Genomic DNA, 26,640 nt, shown 5'->3' with positions numbered 1-26,640 from the left:
ACATTTAGGGGTGGGACTCAAACTCAGGAAAAGTTGTCTACACATTAAAGAAATCATTCCGAACCCTGGTTTAGTTGCACAATTTCATACATGATCAATTTATGTATTCGGCTTTGCAAAAATATGAGGCACTAGCTTCATCTGTATTGCTGCTTTTTATTATTTATCACTGGTACAAACACTCAAGTGGCAAGAAACAGCATATTTGGCTACATGGCATGTCAATGTGCAGGAATACTTGCAAGCACACATGCAGATCTTTTAAATAAACTTTTGTCATGCTGTTTGAACCTTAGTACAAAAAAAAAGTGTTACAAGTAAAACTGAATAAAACAATGCAATACATTTTAAGCAAAAAAAAAAAAAAAAGTACATTCTCAATAATGTCACACCAAATAACATTATTTTTTTTAAATTAGATCAATTCACTTACATGCCTAGTATCAGTATAACCAATAAATAAAGCATGTTTCTATCATTCAAGTAAGTCAAATATTTCAGAGTGGTACTTTGCATCAGTTGCACCCTATCATCCGATCTCAGATTCTTTTGGGGGACCAAATCTCAGTGAAGTAACTGATTTCCAACAGCAGCATTGAAAGATTTGTACACTTCAAGACCTAGAAGGAAACTATCATATACTTACAATCTCAACGCATGCAATTTCTCAACACCTTCTTTCTCAAGAAACACATGAATTGCACATATTGCTTCTTAAGCCGCTTTCGGCATCCCAGCAAGAAGATTTTTTTCCAGTCAGGTTTAAAGAATTGGCCAATGCATGATTCCTGGCCTTGTTTCTCGTGCACCGCACAGTACAGAACTGTTTTGGCATGATTTATCTCAGATGCGAGGTTCTATAACCTGTAAAGCCATGCAAATCACGCTATTGTGAAGGAGAATGCGTATGCCAGGAGTCTTACCTTTCAACCACAATGTTAGAACTTAAGTCATGTGTAAAACGAGCTCAGCTCTCGAAAAAAAACACAACGCAAGAGAGAAATTTTGGCGCACCTGTAAGACGCCCAGACTAGGCAGAACATGTTTACTAAATAAAGTATAGCACTTTTTTTTATAAGTATTTAATACTTCAGCTAATAAAGTTTATATGTTTAGTACAGTGCATATGTCTTCAAGTTAAATATGACTGTCTAGTCACAACCCAGTCAAACTGCTGATAAAATAAACTCTCCCTCATATATAAAAGCTAATTATTTCACAGTACACTCATGGTAATAGATGTAGAGGAATCAGCATACTTTGCTATGGAAGCTTAATTCTCTGGAACAGACCTGCACTTTGTGAGACCTGGAAGAGATTAGGTCCAGTCATCCCGTCATCCCTCCAACCCCTCTATCCCTGTGCAGCTCTGCCCTGTGGCCAGCAGCCCAGCTCTGCAGCTCTGGCTCATCAGACGACTGCAAGACTCCGCCAGTTGGAAGCGTGCCTCCATTCCCACATTCCCAGCACCTCTCAATTTCGTCCTGCTTCTGAACCTTCATCTGTCTCTTTCTTTTCCTCCCTCATTTTTGCCCATGTTGCAAATTTATTACTTTGGTTCTTATTTCATAGTAGCAAGCCTTAACAATTTTTTATTTTTTTTTACTTTGGCATTATTGACAACCTGAATACTGATATATATTTTTTCTCTTTTTTGCATCCAACTGGACAACATGGGATAACATACTTTTCAAACTTTTTCTGTGAGATCTCCATCTCATGTTTATTATTATAATGAGTCTAAATTGCTCTGGGGATCTAAACACAAGTCATAAAGCAATCAGCAATGAACTCATCATATTCTTACCTGTAAAGGGCTGAGGTTGAGGATCTGACTATAGTAAAAAGATTTATGTGTTGTATCATTGTATGTGCTGTGAAACGTATGCTCAAAGCAAGCCCAATATTACACACACAACCTGTCACAGGAAAAAAGAAGGCTTATATTTAATAAGGAAACTATTTCAGCTCTGATTAGTTCCATACCAGCTGGCAGGGATAAGTGGCTACCAAATACTGCCCTCTCGCTCTCCACTCATGTCCACAATGAACAAATAATCATAACGAAGAGAAAACAGTAAAATGAATACAACAGTTGGTGGCTAGCAGAGAGAAATATAGTATTTAAGTATATTTTTCTGTTTGTGCTATTACACATGTTCATTCCAATACACTGATGATCATGTCTCTTCTAGAACAGATGTCCAGAGAATGATCATACAGAGCAATACTGCAACACAGCAAAGGATTTACCTAACTTTTTAAAATTCATTTATTTGTTCACCACATTATCCTATTTAGAGTTTTGGGTGATCTCGAAACACTGAGCATGAAGTAGGAATACCACTATGAATGTGAAGCAATCAACAATAATTCACACTTAGGGCTAACTCCCAAAAACTGAAAACCACATAACCTGAAGAAATCCAATGCATTCACCAATTCTTGCTCAATTATGGATGTCAAAAATAATGTTCCTATTTTGCAGATATCCTGGAACTGTAATACATGAATTTGAAATGGCCCAGATAAAAGAAAATAAATCTGAATAAGTAGGACATATGAGCTCTTCCTAGACACACAGGTAGCTAATCTGTCTGGGTATTACCACTAAGCACCACTCGCAGTGTGTGTTTGCATGAAAGTATGTGTGTATGTCTGTGAGTTTGTGTTTCGTGTGTGCTTCAGATGGAATCAGGTTGGAGGTCACTCCACCAGGCAAGGGGATTTTAGGGATATCTCACAACAGACAGAGTAGCTCAGAAAATTTCACCATAGCTTTGGACTTCATGCTCCAGACACCAGCCAGGTAATCAAATGCAGCCAACAATGGCTATGCTAAAACTACCCAAATTTCAGCTAGCAGGTGGAAGAGTGAACAAGACTGGAATGGACACAAAGGTTCGTGAAAATACTTTTAATAAAGACAAAAAAATACAGTCTGGGGAAAAAAAGAAAGTATACCCTCCTTTATTTCTAAGATTTAATCAGGGCCTAAAAAATCAACTGTGCAATCCTTACTTACTTTTATAAACAAACAAATAGGACTGTTTCTCAGCCACCATTACATGAAAGCCACACATGTTCAGTGTTTTTTCTGATTCTGCTTTCATGAACATAAACATTTACCATGCTAACATTGGCATGGAAACACACATGGTCCCATGTTATAGCTCTTGGGTTTTTCTTTATATTCCTGAGGATTATGTGGAGTAAATTTTGATGTGACACCCTTTCATGAGAAGACAGGCAACAGTTTAAAGGCTCTCCATTTGTAAACAATCCTTATCACTAAAAATGGCAAATTTGAAATGGCCTTATAACCCTTCCCAGATTAATAAGCAACAACAGCTGCTTCTCTGAGGTAAGGCAAACGTCCAAAATGTTGCCCTTATTGAAATAGTTTCACTTCTTGATGATTAAACAATCTTGTGCCTTTCATTTTTTATACCTGGCTTCTAATTTCCCTCTTAACCATTGTGGAAGCAGGAAGAGTTATTATTCCCCCAAATTTTCCCTGGGTTCTGGAAAAAATTACTAAATGAAATCTGCTGTATTTTATTTTTGCTGTTCCTGAGGTTATTTGTGGCAACCACACAATTGTTATTAAGGTCTAGATAAATAAAACATTGCAGTAGTCATAGGTCTTGCTTTATTCCATGATTCTAACATATGACTAAAAAATTACAGATGCTGATCTTGAAGAGTCCACATACTATAATGCAAATTGAGGTTTACACCATCTGCTCTCTTTCATGTCAGCTGCATAATTATATTACTACTGTCAAACCTCAGATTCTGACATAGGCATCTGATTTTAAACATATTGAACATTGCCCCAAAGTGCCATACTGTAGACCACACAGGCTTTAACTTTGATTAACTAGGAACAGGAATCTTACTTTACCAAAACATTTGGTAAATCTGTGCCCACTGCAACCTCAGCTTCTTGTTTTTGGCTGGCAGATAAGAATCCCGATGTTGTCTTCTGCAGCTGTAGCCCATCTACACCAAGATTCTATTTGTTTTACATTCTGAGATGCTTTTTTTGCTCACCATGGTTGTCAAAAGTGGTTATTTAGTTAATGTAGCTTTTTTTTTCATCTTGAACAAGTTCTGTTTTGACCTCTTTTATCAACAAGGCATGCATTTAACTTCATAATGATTCCAAGACTTGATATGGGAAAAAAAACCCTTAAAACTTAAAATCTTTTTCAATCTTCTAATTTAAAGTAATAATTCTAGGGCTGTAAATCGATTCAAAGTTTTTAATACTCTTTTCAACATGGGCATGGACAAATATGGATGCTTCATGCAAATGTATGTTTATTATTTGTGAAACCAAAATTTTGATGTTTTAAATTATGAAAATGGTCAAACAGAAAGGCATCCTGCATTAATAAAATTAATAAAATTAGTGCCGTTTAAATGAATTTGTGTTAACGCAGTATTACTGTTAATTTTGACAGCCTTAAATAATATGTTTATCTTTAAACACTAAAGTGACCTTTGACTCAGTAAGGTGACTAAAAAAGGCTGCAATATTTCACAACTGTAATCCCAATTAAATAAAGCACATGCCTTTCCTTCTTTCCTCAAATGTTTTATTTTGCCACTGAACCACTTTGCCACTGAAGGATTAAACAACCAGTAAATTGTCAGAACAGTACCAGTGCTCCAGTAAACCTGGCTCAAGCCAAGAGGATCACCATATGGCCATGATTTCTCTCTTTCTTCCACTTTTCTTTCTCTCTCTCTTGCTTAGGACCTCCATAACTGCCTTACTGCTGTTCCGCTCCTCTAATCCATTTGCTCTGGTCCTAATTTATAGAGAGAAAACAGGAGTAATTAGGAAGAGACCTCCCAACATGAGCCCGGGCTACTTTACAGACTTTGATCCTTTGCTTCTCGGCCCAAACATCAAGTGTCCTCTAGCTTAATAAATGCAGATAAACGGAGGCAGGTGGAAGACATCATAAGGAATGTAAGTAACGATGAGACTGTTTTATAGTGGAGGCAACAAAAATTATCATTCAGGCTTTACTGACTCAGAAGGGAAGTTTTGTGTGTGTGTGTGTGTGTGTGTGTGTGTGTGTGTGTGTGTGTGTGTGTGTGTGCGTGTGTACAACTCACGTGAATGTTAGTGTTTATGCACACACATCTGTAAGCACACTTGCCAGATCTACCACACAACATGGGCGGAAGAGCAGCACTTCGTAATGAATCGATTTCATCACTTTAACGTTTTTGTGCATGTGGGCACTGCCAATTGATGACTGCCAGATGCAGATCTATGCTGAGGGCAATGATTACAATTCATAGGCTGAGAACATTATAATGTGCTGCAGCTCTCACAAAATGGGCCACCACTTCCCCAGAGGTTGTTCTGTTCTCTTTCCACACATCAGGATACGATAGAGATGTAGTCTGGATAGGATCATGTGGGCTACTCATTTCCGTCAGGATTTGCATGGGAAGGATTTGACTGAACCAGTGACACTTGTGACACTGGCTGATTGGCCCTTCTGCTGCTGTGCAGCTTTATTTCAATTATAATAAAAGCTGTAACCATAAAGCCAACAAAATCAAACAGTGTGACAATTTGACAGCTTGTAAAAACAAGCAACAGAGATCTAAGAGCAAATGTTTAAAGCCACAAATATTCTATTTTATTAGGTTCTATTTATTAGTGAGCCCAAGTCATTCAATAGAGCTGCACAGTGCTTAAAAAGCATTAACACCAACTTATATGTCAGCTGGCTTATTGTATATTTACGTCAATGCTATCAGCTTTTCAGCTCAAAGAGTTCTGGCATATCATACAAGCCTCAAATCCCAATCCTTCTTCAGTAAAATTAACACAGATCAGCAGCAGGCCCTAGCAAAGCGATGTTACAATCATTTTAATGTGCCATTCTGGGACATGTCTTCTTCAACATATACACCGAGCACAACACCTCACAAGCTAAGGGAGTTGTGCAACTGGAAACCTGATATGAAAAGACCATAGCAGAATGTGTTCCTCTGCTCCAGTTGGCTATCCAATCTCAAGATAATGACACATATCTTGGGCAGATTTCCATCGGAGAACCCTAAACCCTCTAATGCAGGACTGGAGAGTCCCTCAAAGAAGCCCTGAAACCTGAGAGCACCTTATGTAGATGTTTATATGTAGGCTGTTTAGTAAATGCTCTGCTCCTGGGTTGTCTGTTGAATAGCAGTAAAAACAAACACAAGACCTAAAGAGAGACTGGAAAGTAATTGCTACTGGGCCATACAGTGAAGTCCGTGTGATGAAAGTGTATATGCACCCTGAATAAGTGGTTTCTACAGTCCTTTGTCAATAACATCCAAGTTTCACTCTCACTCTCGAATAGATCTAAACTCAAACTATGTATCACTGACATTGAATGCAGCTATTTTGCTAATTGGGAAAAAAAAAAAAACACCAGCATTTTGACATCATATTGAATCGCTGCTTAAAATTGCATACCTTAAGACATGTTCGGTTATTATGTGCATATGCTGTCAGTGGCTAAACCGTGCTTCTAAAATATTTTGTTACGTTGATCAATCACACATGGACAGTTGCATGAAGGAAAGTTAATTCACGTCACTCTCGGTTCATCACAAAATTTGGCGGATTCATGTAAAACCTCTGGAGCACCACCACTCTTCCCCGCATAAAGCAGGGTTGTTGCAATGCCAGATTCTTAAAGCATTTGATTTCAAAGCGCTGTCATATGTGAAAAGCTCCTGCACATGCTCAATCCTGTTCACAGATCCCTATAAAACCCCTGGCTGTCCCTACAGAGCAAGTGCTCTTCATTACCAAGCACTGTTTGTTTAGCTAAAAGATACACTCTCTGTTCCATTATTCTCTTCTTCTTGCAGTGGTTACAGTGACTGGCACCTGGGCTTGGATTTGAAGTGATGTGTAAAAGAGTTGCAATAATCACAGCTTTTCGAGACCAGTGCACCAGCAGAAGACCAGCCCTGCACTCTCTGCATTGGAAAACAGATGGGAAGTCGCTTGTATATACGCATACAAATACATACACACTGAGTCAAGCCACCTGGGGATGCAGGAGACATGCCCAAAGGCTTGCTCAAGTTTTCCAGTCTGTAACTACCTGGCAGTGTGAATTGGACATGTGGACATCATCTAGTCACCTACTGACTCTTTCCCCTTTAGAACACCTTTTTTCGCCTCCTAGTTTAACATCTGCACATTTAGAAGAAGTTGCCTTCTAAGAAAAGTCTAAATAAAGCGTTATACTTGTGTGACCAGTTTTGGCTTTTAACTTCTGTTTAAAAGATGAGATCACATTTACCCTAGTCCACAATGAGTATGTGAATAATCCAGCTATAAAAGAATCTGTGGACCATCCGCCAAAAAGACATCCACTTTAATAAGTACAATTTAATGGATCCAGTCACAAGACAGTGGCCACTACATTTGTTCGGACCTCCCCTTTACTAAAAGCTTAAATAAAAGTCTGCCATCAGGTGACTGTTTGCTCTCAAAAAGAGAGCATCCTGCCAGCCTCCCTGGTTGAGTCACACTGAGCCTCGAAACGCTGGAAAAAAGACAGCAGGAAAAGTCTTATTTGAAACCTTTCTTTCTTTCTTTCTTTCTTTCTTTCTTTCTTTCTTTCTTTCTTTCTCTCTCTCTCTCTCTCTCTCTCTCTCTCTCTCTCTCTCTCTCTCTCTCTCTCTCTCTCTCTCTCTCTCTCTCTCTCTCTCTCTCTCTCTCTCTCTCTCTCTCTCTCTTTCCCTCTCCCTCTCTCTCTCCGGCTTCCAAGACCAGCTCCTGATCAAAACCATCCTCCACATTGTTTTGGAGCTCCGGTGCTTGTGGCTATCAAAAGCAGGCCCTCATAAATTACTCGAGTTTATTCTGTACTATTCAGGATAGTGACTCTATTAGTCGAAGGCTTTAGCAGGAATTTAGAGCCCTAAAGGTGCTACGTTGGGCTCCAACGCCGATCGGCAGCTTAGGTTTTTTTGGGGGGGGTTTATATAGTATATTATGGATAGACTCAGGTCATGTCCTGTCTGGGTGAACATGTGAAGCCAAACTAAAACTGAAACACTGCCACCTGTCATAGGCTAGAAAGTTTTATCCACGTTTCCATATGAAGCCGAAAGGCATGAGGGGGAAAACTATGCAAAAGGACATAAAATGACAGTGGCACAGAATCAGAGAGTAAACGCTTGTGTGAGACAGAAAGAGAGGGGTCGGGTGGAATAATATAAAATAGAGAAACAGAAGGAAAATATCTCTCTTTTCTTTCTTACTTTCTAATAGAAACCTGTTTCTAAAATGTTAATATTGGGCCAGATTTCATTAATATTTACAAAAGTTTTTACTACATGCATTTTTACTTAATTTGGGAAGTGTGTTAAGATTTCAGTCTATAGTTTTGAGCTAAAAATATCAGACAGCAAGGGGATTATCAATGTGTTAATGTTCGATTCTCCACCCAACATGTTGTCTAGGATGTTTCAGAGATACACATGACTAACCGCTTTTGCAATTCCCATGCCAGATTTATGACAAATGAAGCAAGGCCCAAAATAAATCTGTCTCAAATGAGGAACGATACGTGATCTTACAAGGTTCCTGGATCAGTGAACCAACAACACATCTGCAGCTATCATAAAATGTAGCTGTCTCTTTTTTCATGTCATCATGGACTGAATTTAAAAAGGAAGGCAGCAGTCCCTGTTTGAGTGTGGCATAGACTTCCAATAGGACATGTCTATGGATGTCATCGGAAAAAGATCAAAGCATTCTCTTACTGACCTGCTGTGGCTATACGATATATAAGAAGTCATCATGCTGCAGACTGCAGTCCAGATGTATAGGCACGAAAGCATTTCATTGGACCAAACTAAGTAGATTTAACCAGTACTATAAAAGATATGATAAACTGACTATAGTTTAGTGACTGAACTAGCAGACTCTGCTTCTTCTGTATCTGGTCCTCTGTCATTGCCAGTCACATCCATTTATGTTATTTACCTGAAAGCAGCTTATTGTAGCTGAAGGACAGAAAGAATGAGCATTGTTACAGTTTTTTTTTAGCCCTTTTAGTATGAATACTGAACCAAAGACCAGAATCTTTTCTTTATGTATTGTTTAGGATGATTTAATCTTTTAACTATTTAAAAGAAAGATGTTTAATCTATTTAGACTCTAGTCAAAAGCAGCATCCTGAAGTACTACTTGCAACAATGCATAATCATTGCAAACTACCTTATTTATTAGCCATAATCACAAGACATTGGGCTCCTGAAGGGCTGAAAGGACTTGCAGCACCACCAAGATATCACTTCTGGGTCCTTAAAGAAAGCCCTTAATCCTCAACTGCTTAGTTGTACAAATGACATAATTGTAAGTCACGCTGGAAAAGGGCGTATTTCAAATACTGTAAATGTAATGTAATGTAATGTAATGGTTGTTGTCAACTTAGATGCTTGCACAGATCTTTGTAATCTGTAAATCTGTAACTGGAGCTTAACACCTTTTAGCTGAATACTACTGTGATACATTATCACTGGACTCCTTAGTTTTAATTATAGGAGCCTGTCGGAATGAGACGTAAACGTTTTGTTAAAGGACAGCACTGCTGACAGCTGCTCAAGCGAGGCAGACTCGAGTGCTTTCTTTAGGCCGCGCTGTGATATGCAGCACCCAGCATTACACTGCATATTTTAGACTGATTGCATCAAGAATTCTGTTCTTGCAGAGAAGATGAAAATACAGATGAAGTCAGAGCTGCAAAAGGCAATGCGCATGCAAGTGTGCTGCATTATAATTAGCAAGGGGTAGGTTCTGGCTCATGGTTCCCGAACCAGATGTTGGACATAATAAATGGACATTTAAGTGAATGATGACTTTCTTCACCGAATATGTCATTACCACCTCTCATTGAGGTAAATTGTAATATTGCATGAAATAACAGAAATTACGATCTTTGTCATTTTTTTGTGAAGAAAGGTCTCCATTACTCACAATTGCTGAGTCGTGTATAATGAAAGCCTCCACTTCATTCCATCTCCATCAATATGGCCAGTTTTTGAACACCCTATATTTGAAAATTGTTGGAAAATTGTTGGAAGTGTTTATTTAATTGAAACAATGCAAATCTCAAATAATAGCACAACCATATCGCAATGTATTAGCAATGTATTGGCAATATTTAGGAGTATTCTGTCAAAACAGATTTTAGACTGGACACTCAGAACAATAATGGAACTATTTTTTTGCTTTTTTATATAAATGTTCTTCTGTATCATTTGTATAATAATAATACTATTTGTTGAATAGTCATGATAAAAGCTGAATAATCAAAAACCTGTTTTCTCTATGGTGACAGCACTTGAAAACAGAACCCACATGGAAGCTGCCTACATTCTCTCATTTAGACACGTTACTGTGGCTCAACAAAAGGCAAACACCTCCTGCAAGACCTCGGCATGATCCTGCTCTAATATCGAAATATTTGCTAGAGAGCAGAACTTCCCGAAGAACCTGAAGGGTTAGAATTTCAACACCCATTATTCGGAAAGAAGAAAGTCTGCTCTGATCAGAATAATCACACATGCATACTGTTGAGTGACATATACAAGCATGACTGTAACTCTGGGTAATTGCAGTTTGAAGCATGTTTAGCATTTTCCTCAACTCTAGTCACAACTCTGCTAAATGCAGTGCCTTATTCGCAGATTCCCAGTTTAGTGTAAATCATTCTTATTGTCACAGACACTTAATCACATCTCTTGTCATGGGGCTTGTGATTCTGCCAACAACTCATATCTCCTGCTAAAAGACAGACAGCATTTGGTGTACATGGACCAGAAAGATAACATACAGACTGTATACTGTGTTTCTTTCACCCATACACTGGCTGAGGAAATATTTGAGGCTGCTGTTATTGTTTTGCTTTTGCTGCTGCTGATCCATTAAAAAATGATGACAGAATAGCGTTTTAAACTATGCAATGCACACCTACAGTAATTTAAAAGTTTTTGCTCAAACTTTAGTGCTATCCCATGTAACATGGAGAGAAGAACATTAAAAATAAAAGTGTACACATGAGTTGAAAAAATGATAAACACAAGCAGAAGGGAGAATGAACTTATTTTTAAAATGTTTTACTTAATCCATTACTTGGCTCTATGATCATAATAAAATCCTCTCTAGCCATTTAGAATTTTTATACGCTGTTATTGAAACCAATAAAGAAATTTTGAAATGTCAATAAAACTTGTGAAGATTTTTAAACTGTGTTCTATTAATTCTATTCAATCTAGCTAACTACATAAACAAATGTCTTTCTCATCACTTAGAAAGCAATTGTATGTTTTCATAACAGCAAATCTGGACATTTCTATTTTTCTAAGTTTTTTTTTTTTGTGGCATATGGGCTGGTAAAATGCCAGAAAGTCTACACTTACTTTATGTAGAGTTCATGGTGCACAAGGAAACACCCAGATAACAGCTTGTACATGAAGTGCTCTCAGTCAAATCTCTTGGAAGCCCCCAGGTATATAAGGTGAGGTAAAGTTTTTAAAAGCAAAATAGATAATACAACTGAGGTCCATCCTCGTCCAGTGAGGGAAGTCGGGATTTTGTGGGGAGCAGAAGGCCGAGGTCTATGCTGTGGTCTCCCAAGCCGAGCCACAGCTCTCCATTTATTTGTCTTGAGGCTGGATAAACATGGGCCCAGGAGAGATCTCCAAACCCTCAGCACCAGACCGACTGTGATAAAGGGCAGGAAGTCTGCACCCAATGATGTGTCAGTCATTCATCAATGTCCGCACACACACACACACACACACACACACACACACACACACACACACACACACACACACACACACACACAACCTTGTAAGACAGCTGACTGCCACTGAGTGTTCAATATTCCATGCCGATGATATTACTCAGGGTGTAACAGCTCACAAGTGAATGAATGTTATGTTACATTGAAAGTGAAATCATACACACTTTGTGGCTTCTTGTAATGCCTTAAAGATGATGTGCTTGCTTGCCATGAGCGAAAAATGATATTTTTCCTGCAATACTGTTTACTCAAATGTCACAATGAGCCAGTTCTCGCCGTCCAGCATGCAACAAATCCTTTCAAGACAAAGTTTGGAAACACTTGACAACAGCCAAGCGGCATGCATGAGATCAAACCAATTGTCTAATCCTTTTCAAATAAAAATAATTAACTGTCAAATATTTAACAATTCTCCATCATAAAATGGAGCTAATCTCTTTTTGTTCAGTCATTAATAGCTAAAATTGCATGTGTCTTATTTTGACAATATTATACACTGAGGCAGCTTTTGTTGTTCTAAAATACATACTAACCCCTTAGATAATCCACTGGCAAACCAAACATTCCAGAAAATTACGACAAACATATTCTACAGCAGATTTCAAAGACAAAAGAGCTTTCAATCAACAGACCGCTACAACAATTTCCATTACAAAGAAACCCCACATTTTCCCATGTAATGCCAATCCTGAACAAACAAGAGGCTTGCATGCTGTTTCTCAGAAATTTAATTGTAAAATGCCAGCCAGACTACTTCTAGTGCTGTTCACATTAAAACACAACCACCAAGCCATGCAATTCATGCAGACTTTCATAACATTTGATCTTATATTGTTTTCCAGATTACTGAATTTTTTTATTATTGTCTACACAGACAAACAAAAAAAACCTAAATTAAACAGGCTTTACAATGGCACAATAAAGCAGCTCCACTCTGTTTTTTTACTACCTTTCTTTATCTATGAATATTGTCACTCATTATGGTAGACCATTTTATTTTATAGCATTACAAAGAAAATGTGAATGTATACAGTAAACCATACCATTTTGACAATTATAATATATGAAGGAGGGTCACTGAATAGTGACTGTGCTTTCAGTAACCTTTTGAGTGATATAAAGAAATTATTTGATCTTCCACACATGCACTTTTTATATCTCTCTATACTATTTTTTAATTATCTGAAAGTAGAGCATTCAAAAAATATAGCCTTCTAAATATAGTTTGTGTCTAGTGTGTAAATAAGTCAAAGGTAAATTGATAGGTTTATTTTGCATTGATGAACTTTAAACCAGCTCCATTTTCCTTTACACAAAGCAAGAGTGATGCAGCAGCACATCTTTTAACCCAGGAAAATCAAGTAGATATTTAAGCCCTGCCCAAAATAGTACTAAATAAGATGAGAAAAGGAGGCTGGGCTTCCAGGAAGTTCAGCTAATACTAAAGAGTTCACATGCTCTCAATCATTCTGTAATTTAAGATTTTATAGGACTGTGGTGAGACCTGTGATGTTTCATTGTTTAGAGACAGTGTCATTGAGTAAAAGACAGGAGGTGAAGCTGGAGGTAGCAGAGATGAAGATGTTGAGATTTTAATTGGGAGTGACGAGAATGGACAGGATTAGAAATTAGTTTATTAGAGGGACAGCACATGTAGGACGTTTTGGAGACAAGGTGAGGGAAAAGAGGAAGGCCAAGGAGGAGGTTTATGGATGTGGTGAGGGAAGACATGCAGGTAGTTGGTTTGAAAGAGGCAGATGTAGAGGACGTGGGGTATGGAGACGGATGATCCGCTGTGGTGACCCCTAATGGGAGAAGCCAAAAGTAAAAGAAGAAGGAGAAGATGAAATCACTCATCCGTTTATTTAGAATCCTACAAGGCCGTCATTAAAAATGACATTTTCCATCACTGCCTGGTTTGGCTTAAAATCCGCAGCTTCATAAAGCTTCCAAGAAAATGATTACCTGGTGTCTGTCTTTCATGTGCATAAACATTTCTCTGAAATGTGCAATAGTTTTTTCCTATAAACTATATAGTTTTTCTCTTCTGCAGTTCCATATATCTCTCATTGACTGCCTGCATAATGGACTACTCTTAATTCCCTAATGATACTTTTAGTGACATATTTGAAATGCACACGGTGCATTCCATGTTACTCCTTCAGACACAATGTGCATACTTACACTTACTATATCATGAGGAAATTTTGTACAATCTTGTACAATCATATGTGTATTTCATTGTGCAATAAATGCATTTAGGGTGATATTTCTACATAAAATGGAGCTCTCAGAAATGTATCCAAATTTTTGGACTGCTCTGAGAATATGTTTTACTCATCCAGTAACAGAAACTGAAGCAGAGAGGAGTTTTTCAAAGCTGAAACTAATCAATAGGGTCATCCAAGCTGGAACCTCCATTGCCGGTTGGTGGTATCTATTTAGCATGAACATACAGATCAGCGTCAGTTCAACATCAAGAAGAACATTTTGAGAGGAATAAATGATGGAAGAAACTCCTGCTTCTTACTTGCCACAACACCTGTGGCCTTATTTGCATATTTTTTGAAGACTTTGAGAAGAAAGTTTTGGGCTCATAATAATTTATTAGCTATCACTCTGTGTTTAAATTATTAATATTATTCTATTATCAGATTGGTGTACTAAGAGTAACATTAGAGTCTTTTTACATAAGCTGAGTTGATCAAGCAAAGAGTCTGTGGAAGAGATAATAGGAACATTAATCATTAAGCCATAATAAATCTTAGTACTTGGATACTTAAGTACATTTGAAGGCAAATACTGTTGTACTTTTACCCAAGTAAAAGTTTAAAGGGCGCATTTTTACTGGAGGAATTTTTTACCTACTGTATTTTTACTTTTACTCAAGTACATGTTTTGTGTACTTTGTCCACCACTGTTATAACAACTTCACCTGTGAAAAATAAATGAAAACACAATTAACTGCTAATGCTTCTGTAAGGAATCTCCAGTTTCAGTGTTTTGTAACAGGGCTATAGCTGTTACAATGAGTTTTCCATTGCAAGGATTTGCTGTTTCTTGGTAACTTGACATGGTGCATTAACTGCAAGAAGTAGTAAAAAGCAAGGGGGCTGATAAGGACACATGATAACAGGACCTAATTTGCTTTCAGGAGCGTTCCGCCTCATTAAACACAGCTATAAATAATCAAATAAATATAACAGTAAATGTTCAACAAAATTATAGCACTGCAAATCTTTTTCTTTTGTGAAACAGAAATGTGTGTAAACAACTTATTCGCTGACCCTGCTTCAAATCCTTTCCTCATAACCTGCTCAATTTCCTATAACCGCTTGGCAGTTATAACATGCTTACAGTGTTTTGTGTATATTTTTGTATTTCATCTGTCTGAATCATCAAAATATATTGGTGCCAGTGGAGCGCGGAACCAGGGAGTGTGTTACAGTGGTGCCGAAACCCTGTGTTGGAAGAGAGGTATGACGCCGGGGAGACATCGTAAGGTGTGCCGCTCCGTGAGTGGGCGTTAGAAAGAGAAAGCGTGCGGATCTACGAGTGAGATGGGTGGATGCCAGGGAAAGGCTGGTCGATCCGCGAGACTGTGAGTGAGCCCCGGTATGAGAACTGGATAGGAAAGCGCGCCGGGGTGAATATGAAAGTAAATAAAGAAAGCTCTGCTTGGTGAACATTTGCATGTCTCTCTCTCTTCTTCCAGTGCAGCGCTGTTACAATATTGTATAAAGTTGATATTTAACTACATAATATAGTTATCAGTACAGGGGTCAAAGCGCAGAGTCAGCCATGATACAGCGCTCCTGGAGCACAGAGGGTTTAGGGCCTTGCTCAAGGGCCCAAGAGTGGTATTGGCAATTCTATTCTATTCTATTCTATTCTATTCTATTCTATTCTATTCTATTCTATTCCTGACTGGCTATACCTCCTACTAAGTAACTAACAGAGGTTTCATCAAAGTAAATGAAATATAAAGTTCAGTAGAAAAATTGTGCATGACCTGCAACTCATACTGTATAAACGTATTGAAATTTGTTTCCCTGGTCCAATCTTTTCCACAAGGGGCTGGTGTGGGTGGGTGCAGGTTTTCATTCAATGTTAAAAAGATTGGACCCCCTTGTTCTGCACGGTGACAAATGAACCTCTTTTCCTATTTTTTACTTGTAAAATCTTATTACAATAGTCAACTCAATAAAAAAATGTAACTAATGAATAACATTAAATTAAATAACATTTTTATAAAATAAGGAAATAAAATGAAAGCAAGTAAGAATAAGTGGATTTAAAAAAATTTAAAAAAATAAATGACATTTAATGTCACTAAAACACAAATTAGAAGTGAATTATGATGATTGACTTTATATAGAATATAGATAATGTACAATACTTTAAACAAATGACTGCCTTTAAAATGATCATACATTTAGAATTTCATTGTAGTGTTTGTATAAATGACAAAATGGAGAGTGTTCCCATCTGTTTGGAGGAAAGTCCCCCCAAATAAAATATTGACTATCATCATAATACAGTAAAAATACAAAATTGTTGCTTCACAGACAAAAAACACATTTCTGCCAATTCTTTCCCATGAACATTCTAAAACAGTAGAAAGATTTTTCACACATCAAGTGTTCGGTTTTAGCTGCGTCTCTGCTGCAGCTGAAAGACGCATCTCTCTGAGCTCGTACCCCATCACCGCTCAATCTGCTCGCTATTATTTCAGTCTTGGAGACAGAATTCGACCTCATAAAAGTGCCAAACTTGAGGAGAGACAGGGTTCCAATCAAGCAAATCTGTTTTACTGCCAGACTTCAACAACTGAAACACTGAATTCCTGAATGAGGCATCTGGTCCACATCTATGACGTTCGGCTGGTGTGTCGCAGCATTATCATGGCCACCTCTGGTCCAGGGTTAATGAGAGTCAGGTCTGTACAGTGTCTATAACTGAATAATTCTCTCTGTGACATGTGCATAACGCACACCCCCAAAATGACTTTGTGACCTTATCTCTCCTCCGAAGCATGTTAATATGTGCAATATGCAATAGGTTTTCTTATTAAATGACAAATAGTAGCGAGAAGTCATCTATTCCCAAAAAAATGCAACAATAGACAAAATGAAAAAACATCTATCAAATAAATAAATAAAAAGATCACCTACATCTCATGCCAGAATGATGAAATATGAAAAGAGAAGAGAAAAGGGAGCTCAGAACATGCGCCAAGGCTGGCAAAGAACCTTCATTCTCTCTTCATCGCCTTTTTGAGGTAACAGAACTTTCAATCACATCCATTTATTCCAGATTTTACTTTTTTTTTCAGGATTCGGCCTCCATAAAGACCACTTGGACTTTGATGCATTCAGCCTCGGCATGATTTATGACCTGTATATGTCCCCTAATATAAAATGTTCCTTTTATTTTTTTTTTATTATTTTCAAGGATGTCTCTATGAATGTGGATTGCAATATGCATTATAAGCAAAAAGGCATGTCAGAGTTGATATGCTGATTTAGGGTTTAGCGAGAAGGAGTTGTGCTGCAGCTTGTTCACATGCTGATAAATAAATCAATCAGAAATGAGTCTAAGGCAGCTATATTGTACACAGAGTAAGCAGATGGCTAGCAGTGTGTAAAAAATCCTGCATTTCGCCTGTAGGTGTCAGTGTGTAAAGGTGGCAAGTGGCCAGAGGAAATATGAAGAGTGACACGCACAGGTCTTAGGCCAGGAGAAGAAATAAACTGGTGATATTAAATAGTTTCGGTCGACCCAGAAGCACAGGACAATAGCTAACCACTGTTTTGCCTAAAGATTTTTAACATACAGTGTGTGTTAATTAATGACTGAAGTCAGGTTTTTTTTTCCTCCCAGTGAGTAGTTATCATGCCAAGCCTGCACACTGGAAAATAGTCCTCAGCAGGGGGCCAAGTCAATAAACAACCTCAGTAAGTGCATGTGTTGAAACTATTTCTGTTTTAGGAAACGGCGAAAACGCCTTTGACTCTGTATTGACGCTCTGTCACACAACCCCATCATTAAGCAAAATCCTGTTGAAGAATGAACGACTAAGCCGAGGCCTTCTCCAGACACTGAGACAGACTCGAGTTTGCTTTGGCGCTCTGAAAGGTAAAGACCCCGTCTCACTCCTGCAGCGCCAGGGAGGAAAGAACTGATCTGTTTTCAAGAGACAGAAAAGCAGAGAAGGAGAGAGGTAGCTGTGTGAGGTTATCACAATATTCAGCCAGCACCCTCTGTGTTTTTGTGTATGTGTGTGTGTGTGTGTGTGTGTGTGTGTGTGTGTGTGTGTGTGTTACATAACCACTGAGTGAATCCCAGGCTCAGAAGCAGGCTTTAATGCTGTACCTGCAATCTCACCAAACAACCACACACACACACACACACACACACACACACACACACACACACACACACACACACACACACACACACACACACACACACACACACACAGCTCCTTGGGTCTGAGTAAACATTGTTCATTCTATGGTTCATGGTATTGTTTCATGCAAAGTTTTTGTGCAAATAAATATCACTGGAAATATATCACAAATGTTTCCTCTAGTTTTTTTAAGAGTTCTTTCCGATATCATTACATACAGCTGTTTCAAGTATTTCTTGGGCTCGAACGTCATGCTTAAGCATCCCGTCATTTAAACACTGGACTGTGCAGGACCATATGAAGGGAAAAAGCAACACTGAAACATTCGCCGCATTACTAATGTGCGTATCTTCAGAAATGCAAATTAAAAACACAGCGTGGAGAAAAGCACTCATGTCTACATTTCTCACAGAAAAAACACTTTCCAGAAATATATGAACTCACCGCAGCACTGTCTGCATTTAGATGTTTACTGAAATACACCGTTCATTTCGTTTGATGTCTTTCATAGGAACGCCGCCAGCTTTCTTGCCCGTTGGCCCCCGTCCTCTCCCTGACCTTGTGTCTCTCGGGCTGTTGGCCCTGCAGCACACCTGCTAATGGTTAAACTTAATCACGGCACCATGTCTAACTGCAAGCACAAAACCTAACACTGATGCAGTGCCATTCAGGGCACCTAATTCGGGATAAACCGGGGCTTCATATCTGTCAAACAGGTTTTTATTTAGGATTAAGTAGTTGCTATAGTCCTATAATTACATGTTGCCACTGTGTGAATAGTAGCAGTGCAGAAGAATGTGATATTAGTCAGCTAGCCTGTGTTAAAAAAATGGAAACAGGGCATCAGTGAGACTATACTCATCCTTACAGACGATAATACTTAAATAGTAGAGGCCTTAAAGTGGAGTTTTGATGTGATCCGTGTTGAAATCCTGTCTATCATCGATATGGCATGCCACTGTTAGAGTCAAATGCTACAGCTCTGTTCCAAAGAGTTTTAAGCACTTGATTGATACCCACCCCACCTTCCTGGGCCAACCTACAGGTTTAGCTCTCTTAAGTGTAGGCGTTTTTAGCCAGCTGCTAAATCAAAGGCTCAGGGAAGGGTGTAATTGTGCTGATTCGTAACACGTTTAATGCCTGAGTGCCCTTCGGAAAAAGTTCACATCAGAACATAACCCTCAATGCCGCCCACTTCAACGCATATACTTATGTGTGAAATAATCTGTCAAGAAGAAACTAATGCCTTCTGTTATCACAGTTCACACTGGCTGTGCTCGCATTGGGAAAATATACTCATTCATCTAAAGGCAGGATCGATTTCTCTTTGAATGAATTCAAATGTGAGCTTTATAACTTTGCCAACCCAGCTGCAACAAAAATGCACAGAAATATTAACACGTAAGTGCTCCAGCATTTACTTTCAAAACTGCTTCCCATTCTCTTATTCTAAACTCGCATGAATGTAGAGTTGCGCCATAGTTGCACCATATAGTCCACAAATGCAGCTGGAATCCATAAAAGGCCTCGAAGGGAGGGGGGGACAGTCTTTCTGAAAGCCATGGGATTTACAGTGCCGACTGCTCAACCTCTAGACCCTCCAAAATATTACATGATTAAAAACAAAGGAGGCTGCCTGGGCAGGCCAGAGTAAACTGCACAATTAGAGGTCTGTGTGATGGGAGCTGTTTTTGGCTGGAGAACAGTGGCCATCTGTGAGCGAAACATATGATTTGCATATTATTGAAGCCGGAGGAAGACGGAAGAGGAGAGGGCGTTTAGCTAATGAGTAAAACAAACAGCGTGGCTGGGCTATGAGGAAGATGCATTTGTTTGGAAATACAAACTGATGGCTGAGCGATCACTTTACTTTAGACATCTGGATCATTTCGATTAAGTACTGAAAAACATGAAACATTACAATACCCAGCGATGGATGATATTTATGTATTCATATTTGTTTATGATACATGTATTTCAAATATAAAAAAGGATTTTGTCATTTGTATTTGATAGGGTTGATGACAATGTTTTCATATTTTGTATGAAAACACTTTAGTGTTTTGTATTTTTGTTGTTTTAAAATACTGTAATACTTTTGTAAGAAGTCTACATGATGACATAAAAATGGGGCCTCTGATCGGTGCCTACTCAGTACTTTACCGAGACTTATTGAGATCAGAACAGAAAATGTATCCATATTTAATAAGGTGGTGAAGGTAAGAAACGTGCAGGCTGCCAGCTTTCAAACAGGTGTCCATTGATTGATAAATAAATATTTGATTGCCGAATATTGTACCCTAATTGAAGTAGCTGTTTAGTAGGATCATGATTTTGTGAACCATTGCATGAATGACTGCCTGACACATCATATATTATTATATTTATGATTAACAATCAAATGATTAATTAGTTAGAAACTAGTTGCTATGAACACTGGTGCCATCAGTTGTTTTCTTATAAATGACTTGTTTGTCAGTGAGTCAGTGTTGCTGATGCAAAGTAGCCCTTTTTTTACCAAACACCAAGTAACTAAATTAGGATACAATTATGAGACATTCGCAAACTGTTCAACATCAAACTGTTGGTTACTTGAAAACTAACCTTCATCTGGGAGTTCACAGGGATTATGTATGTGAATATTTAATCTGTTAACTGGTAACATGCATGATTTATTGTGTGACTCGGCCAGAGAAAAGTTGTTAATCAAATAGGCCAATTGATGGAAGGTTTGCAAAGACCTTTCATGCTCCCTCGTTGAAAGTATTTTTTTGTATTTTATATGTGCTGTGTTTAACTAGGCTTATCAATGATAGAACGAAATATATATATATATATATATATATATATATATATATATATATATATATATATATATATATATATATATATATATATATATATATATACCAAGGAAGGGATAAATATCTTCAGCCAAAATCTAAACAACCTGGCAATGTGCAGTCAAGAACAAAATTTTGCATGCCCTATGGCTTTTGAACCAAAAGAGACAAAAGTGCTGTTACTCTAAACTGTGTATGAGTATGTGAAAGAGTATGTGAATGAATGTGTGCATAGTGGACTGGTACTTAGTCAATGTTTCGCAGATGAGCTCTGGCGTTGTAACCCTGACTAAGATAAATGTGTAAATGAACGAATGAATAAATACATTCCACTGTATTTGACCTGCTTTTATGACCCCTCCAGCAGAAAAATTAGTAGCAAGAAATCATGCACTATAGACAAACGATCATTATGATTATGAAAGCAATGAGCGAATAGTTCTGACAGAATAGTGCTGGATGAAGCATGAATGACTGACGTCCGTTTATCTTTCCACAAGTGCTTTTTATTACAAAAGTCATTCTCCATCCTCTTAGGAGTGCTTCCCAAGTTTGAAAGCGTTTGATGATCATTCAAGCGAGTTCTACTTTCCAACTGACATGTCCTCCTTGTGGCCTTCGAAACGTAATCAGATCATTTGTGAAATCCTGCCAAGTAACCAAACATGACTTTAACCTTTGCATTTAAAGCGCTCAGTCACAACAGCCATCATCCGAACCGATAAAACACTTCAAATGTCTGCCAAACAGTGAGATAGACACCAAAGAAATCCTTAATCAACACCATCTCCCAGCATCTGGTCCTCATCTGATGAGCCATGAGCACAAATAAGGAAAAATAGGCTAATGTATTTGCCCTCAGAAGCACGGTCCATATCGCTGCAACCATCTTCAAACTGCACGACCTGTGACCCCTGACGTGCTTAATCAGAGGCCGATTGTTCTCCGGCAGAGTGGGATAGAGGCAGAGGAATGAGCCCGGGAGCTCCTCTAGAGCGCTCCTCCATCACTAGAAACAGGCTCAGGTAATATTTTCCTCGACTCCATTCAACAACTATACAATGGAAACTCTGGAAAGACAGCTTTGATCAGACTGGTGTTGAAGGCTCGGAGTTTCCCTTGGATCCCTCATTGAACAGAGGACCTGTGTGGAACCCCCTGCTCCAAAAGCTCATGCCATTCTACACCATCCAGCACAAACCTCACACTTGCAAATGTGAAAAAAAAAACCGCAGCTGAATGGAATGGTTCAGAACATTTTTTCCCCCAAGTGCCAAGCTGTTATTTGTACTATGTCGACATGTCCATGAACGTCCATGAAAGCATCAGAGAAGTGATGTCAAAATTAAAATAAGATAAAGTTCACAGAATTAGACCTTAAAAATTTTTTAATATAGAGATGCTAATCTTCCTACCAAAAACATCAAGCCCAATGTTTAACATAAAAACTTGTGCATGATATGTGTGTGTGTGTGTGTGTGTGTGTGTGTGTGTGTGTGTATGTGTTTTAACAAACTGTGCTAAGCAAACAGTGAGAGAATAGTCTTGTGTGTCTGTTATTTAATAAATCAGCCCCCCCCCCCCCCCAAAGCCCCCCCCCAAACTACAGGCCTTGTCTTGTTTTCTACCGGCTCCAAAGATCAAGGTTCCTTAATTCCCAGGTCAAATGTCACGTAGATAAAATCAGCAAAAAAGTGAAAGTAGCTTCTAACAGAAGCAAATACTTTGTTCATGTCTCTCATCCCTTTCTCTTCAGTCAACTGTGTTTGGGTTTGGTTGCTTTAGTTAATTAAGTAGTTTTCAGGTGTCTCCTGTGTTGCCTTAACAAAAGGTCAAATATTGTAAATGCCATGGCTGAACTGAAAATACAGCAAAAATGTATGTCAGTTTTACACAGTATTGTGATGTTGGAAAATTCCTTTAACAAATGTAGAGATATACACTTTATGAATAAGAGAGATGTAATTACTGTTTCAACCTAATAAAATGTATCTAATGATGCATTTCATTGCAGCCAAACCAAAAGTCTTTGCCCTCTTTTATTATTATTATTTTATTATTTTATTATTATTATTTTTTTTTTTATTATTATTATTTTACAATGTATGTTTGCTGTAGAAAAGGTTTCTGCCTGTCTGATAAAAAAAACAACAAAAAAAATAACATATTACACTTCGGAGGTAAAACAATCCCACTTATACCATGAGTCAGGATTACCTAACATGTTTTTGTAATAGTTACCACCCCAAACACAATATAAATGGCAGATGTGATTTCATTTTATAACACATAGTAAGAACATGATGAACATGATAATGCTAATTAAAAATATGATATAAAACAACAACAGATCAGTCACAAATATCTTTGCACAAACAATGCTCCAAAAAATGTGTTTTGCATATTTTTTTAAATGCTCTGGTTTTGTCCTCTTTTGCACAGCATGTGGCAAATTAATAATAATAATAATAATCATCTTAATAATCATTTTGCATATTTTTGTCTTTTGTGAATGACCAGATTTACTGAGAGCACTTTCCTGTCTTTAAATCGACTGAACTGCCTACACATGTTGAAACGGCTTTTGGTTTTACACATTCTCTCCAGATGCTTTTCATCTGTGCACACTTTTGAAACACCATGCACACTTTCCTCACCTCAAATCGGTATCTCCGTACAAAAATAACAGACTCTTGCTGCACGGGTCAGAACTGCCAATCTCTGATATGCATCCATATCTAGATTTTCTGCACTAGAACTGGGTGATACACACTGTGATGTCTTTTAGTGTACCCATTGTCCTGTTTTAGTAATTATTGTACTGTCCTGCACTGTTTTCACACGTTTGCACATACGATGCTGTGTAGTATTATGTTGTGTTATGTATGAATAAATGAATAGTCTTAGAGGAAACAATGTTTTGTTTCACTAAGCATTTAGCAAGCTGTATATGGTTGAAATGACAAAGAAGGCACTTGAATTGACTTGAAATCATCCCTGTTTGTGTCTCCCTAACCTTCAAAACACACTCTGTTTTCCATTTACAAGCACTGGGATTGCAGCACTGAGAGCCATAGCCGGTGCTTTTTTGCGGCAGGACAGCCTGTAGTTAGAGTGTCATTTTTAGCCCCAGGTTTACTGTGTTCCATGTCTGTGGCGTGTGAAGCTCTGGGCAGCAGAGGCGTCCTGTCAGATGGCTGCATCACTGCACCTTCACACCATGCACCATTCAAGCTTTTTGCTGTAATAGCTCTTTTTCAGTGCTTTTGTCTGGTTTTAACTGGCTAACGCACACTGGCATTATCCTGTATATTTTAAGTGCCGTACAAAATAAATGAATAGGAGGACAAATCCCTGAATAAGCAAATGTCTGTTTTTAGACTATAGTGGGATCATTCAAACCGAAATCTTGGCTTAAAGTGTGTAAATTAACTGCTTTTTATATTCACCATGTAATGCCATTCTGTCAGTATTAAGCTGGTAGTGATGACTGGTTAAGATCTTTTAATCTTGCAGATGTCCTCTGTTTATCCCCACAGAGCAGTCAGACCTGTCCTTGAAGAAACAAGGCCAAAAAAAGCAAGCAACATATAAACCGTTCAAATTATTACAAGCTCTCTGTGTCACACATTTTGAACAATGCTATCATTTATTATTATTATTATTATTTTTTTTTTTTTTTTACAAATGGAAGATCTTTCTCCTGTGAGAAATGTTTAAAACACCATTTGTTTGACTTTAAACCTACAAATGTTTGTTAAAAATCAGAAAACTGGTCTAAAGCTCTTTATTTTCTTCAAAAATACTGAAATATACAAAGGGCAACATAGTAGTAGCACATTAAGTGAATCTTCACTCTTCAATACAAAGTGATGCCACAACAAGCAAGCTTTCACATTTCTCATCAACAAATCAAAAGAAAATCAAACATCAGTAAAGAAAGAAATCCCATTAAGAAGCAACTCGGCTTAAGAATGCATGCAGAGTTGTGCTGACCATCAGTCTTGGGTCATTAAAGCGTACCTGAAGAAGCTCACATTCGCCATGCTGATGGCATCTTTATAAGAGCGGAGATGCATCTCTACTGGCAGAGACTTGATTATAGTCTTCAGTGCCAACACTGATGGAAGCCAGCACTCAAATGAGAGCACTTAAAATTTAAAAGAGGGATCTATGTTCAAAAAAGTGCCTTTGAAACTCTGCTTGAGATGCAGAAAGCAACTAGGCAGGAATGCTGATGCAGGATCTGTTGTTGTAAGACCTATATCTTTTAATTTTCAGAACAAAAGAAGAGAAATCTGATCTTAGACCTGCACTCTTTTGAGATGTTTTAGAAAGTGAAAGGTAAAAAACTATCCCAGGAGTATGAAGTCTTAAGGGTCTTGAAGGATGCCCAGATTTCTCTACTGAATGAGTTACACATTTTTTTTTGTGAAAAATGTTAATTCCAGCAGCAAGATTTAAAAACATTGCTTGGTGTTTTTCTGATCTTAAGCTTTCACTTTAGTTGAGTCTATTCTCTCTGTAACCTAAATTCCTGTTCTTTGAAAACAACAGTGGAATCTGATGTGGTCTTGTGCTATTGTAGCACACGGCACCAAAATCCAAATATGCATAGCAAGCAATAAGTATTTTGCTGATGCAACATGACTGGCTGGTTGGATAATTGCATGAATGTACATTAATATTAACATGGCTGATGAGTGTTTATTAAACATTTATTATATATGTTGCTGCTGACAATTAGCTGATCCCTACAAGTTGGGGTAGGATATAGTGACTATATCTAGTTTTGGATAAATACCTATTAATTGCTATGTCATGAACGTATTTATTTATGTCTGTATTTATTTATGTAGGAATTTATGTATATATTTATGTATGTTGCAATGTATGTAACTGTATGTCTGTCTGTCTGTGTATTTACATATCTTCACATTATTATTACTTTTTTATATAACACAAAAAGCAGTGGTTTTACATCAAACATGGAAAAGTAATAGCAATGCAATGTGATTCCAAAACGCATTGAAATCAGGACAAAACGGCCCAAATGTGTTATTCAAGTAAGTATGTGCAACTCTTTTTAAGATAGACCACTTTATTGAAATGTATATAATACCTAACTAACAGTTCATGCTAAAAAAGCTTGTTTAATGGTAAAGGCTATCTGGTCAGTCATAAAGGTCAGGAAGGAGCATCCTGGGAGCCATCACAACCAACTTAGTTCCACAGTTTACACACAAAACAGATACAGATTCCAGCAAAAAGCCTATGCGATGTCATTTGAAATGACTGAGGTGATTGTTAAAATCCATTAATTGCTTGAAACTAAAGTGATGACTTTTAAAGTGATGACATTTTTAGCATGAACTTCATTACTAGAGATTTAAAGCACTTTTGTACGTCGCTCTGGATAAGGGCGTCTGCTAAATGCCGCAAATGTAAATGTAAATATAAATGACTACATTTACCTACTTTCGAGACTCTTGCCTTAGTTATACATCATATAGAATGAGATAAACTAAGG

General features: G+C 37.8%; 1 protein-coding gene across 9 annotated transcripts in view; it reads right to left on the bottom strand.

The window, feature by feature from the left end:
- The window catches only part of fhod3b (formin homology 2 domain containing 3b), a 110,059-nt gene that overhangs the window by 45,799 nt on the left and 37,620 nt on the right, over window positions 1-26,640 (bottom strand). The gene's annotated exons all lie outside the window — the stretch shown is intronic.

This window comes from Silurus aristotelis (assembly GCF_946808225.1).
Source record: "Silurus aristotelis genome assembly, chromosome: 1".
In the NCBI taxonomy this organism is placed as follows: Eukaryota; Metazoa; Chordata; class Actinopteri; order Siluriformes; family Siluridae; genus Silurus; species Silurus aristotelis.
Note: the sequence above shows the minus strand (reverse complement) of the source record. Positions and strands in the feature narration are given on the sequence as shown.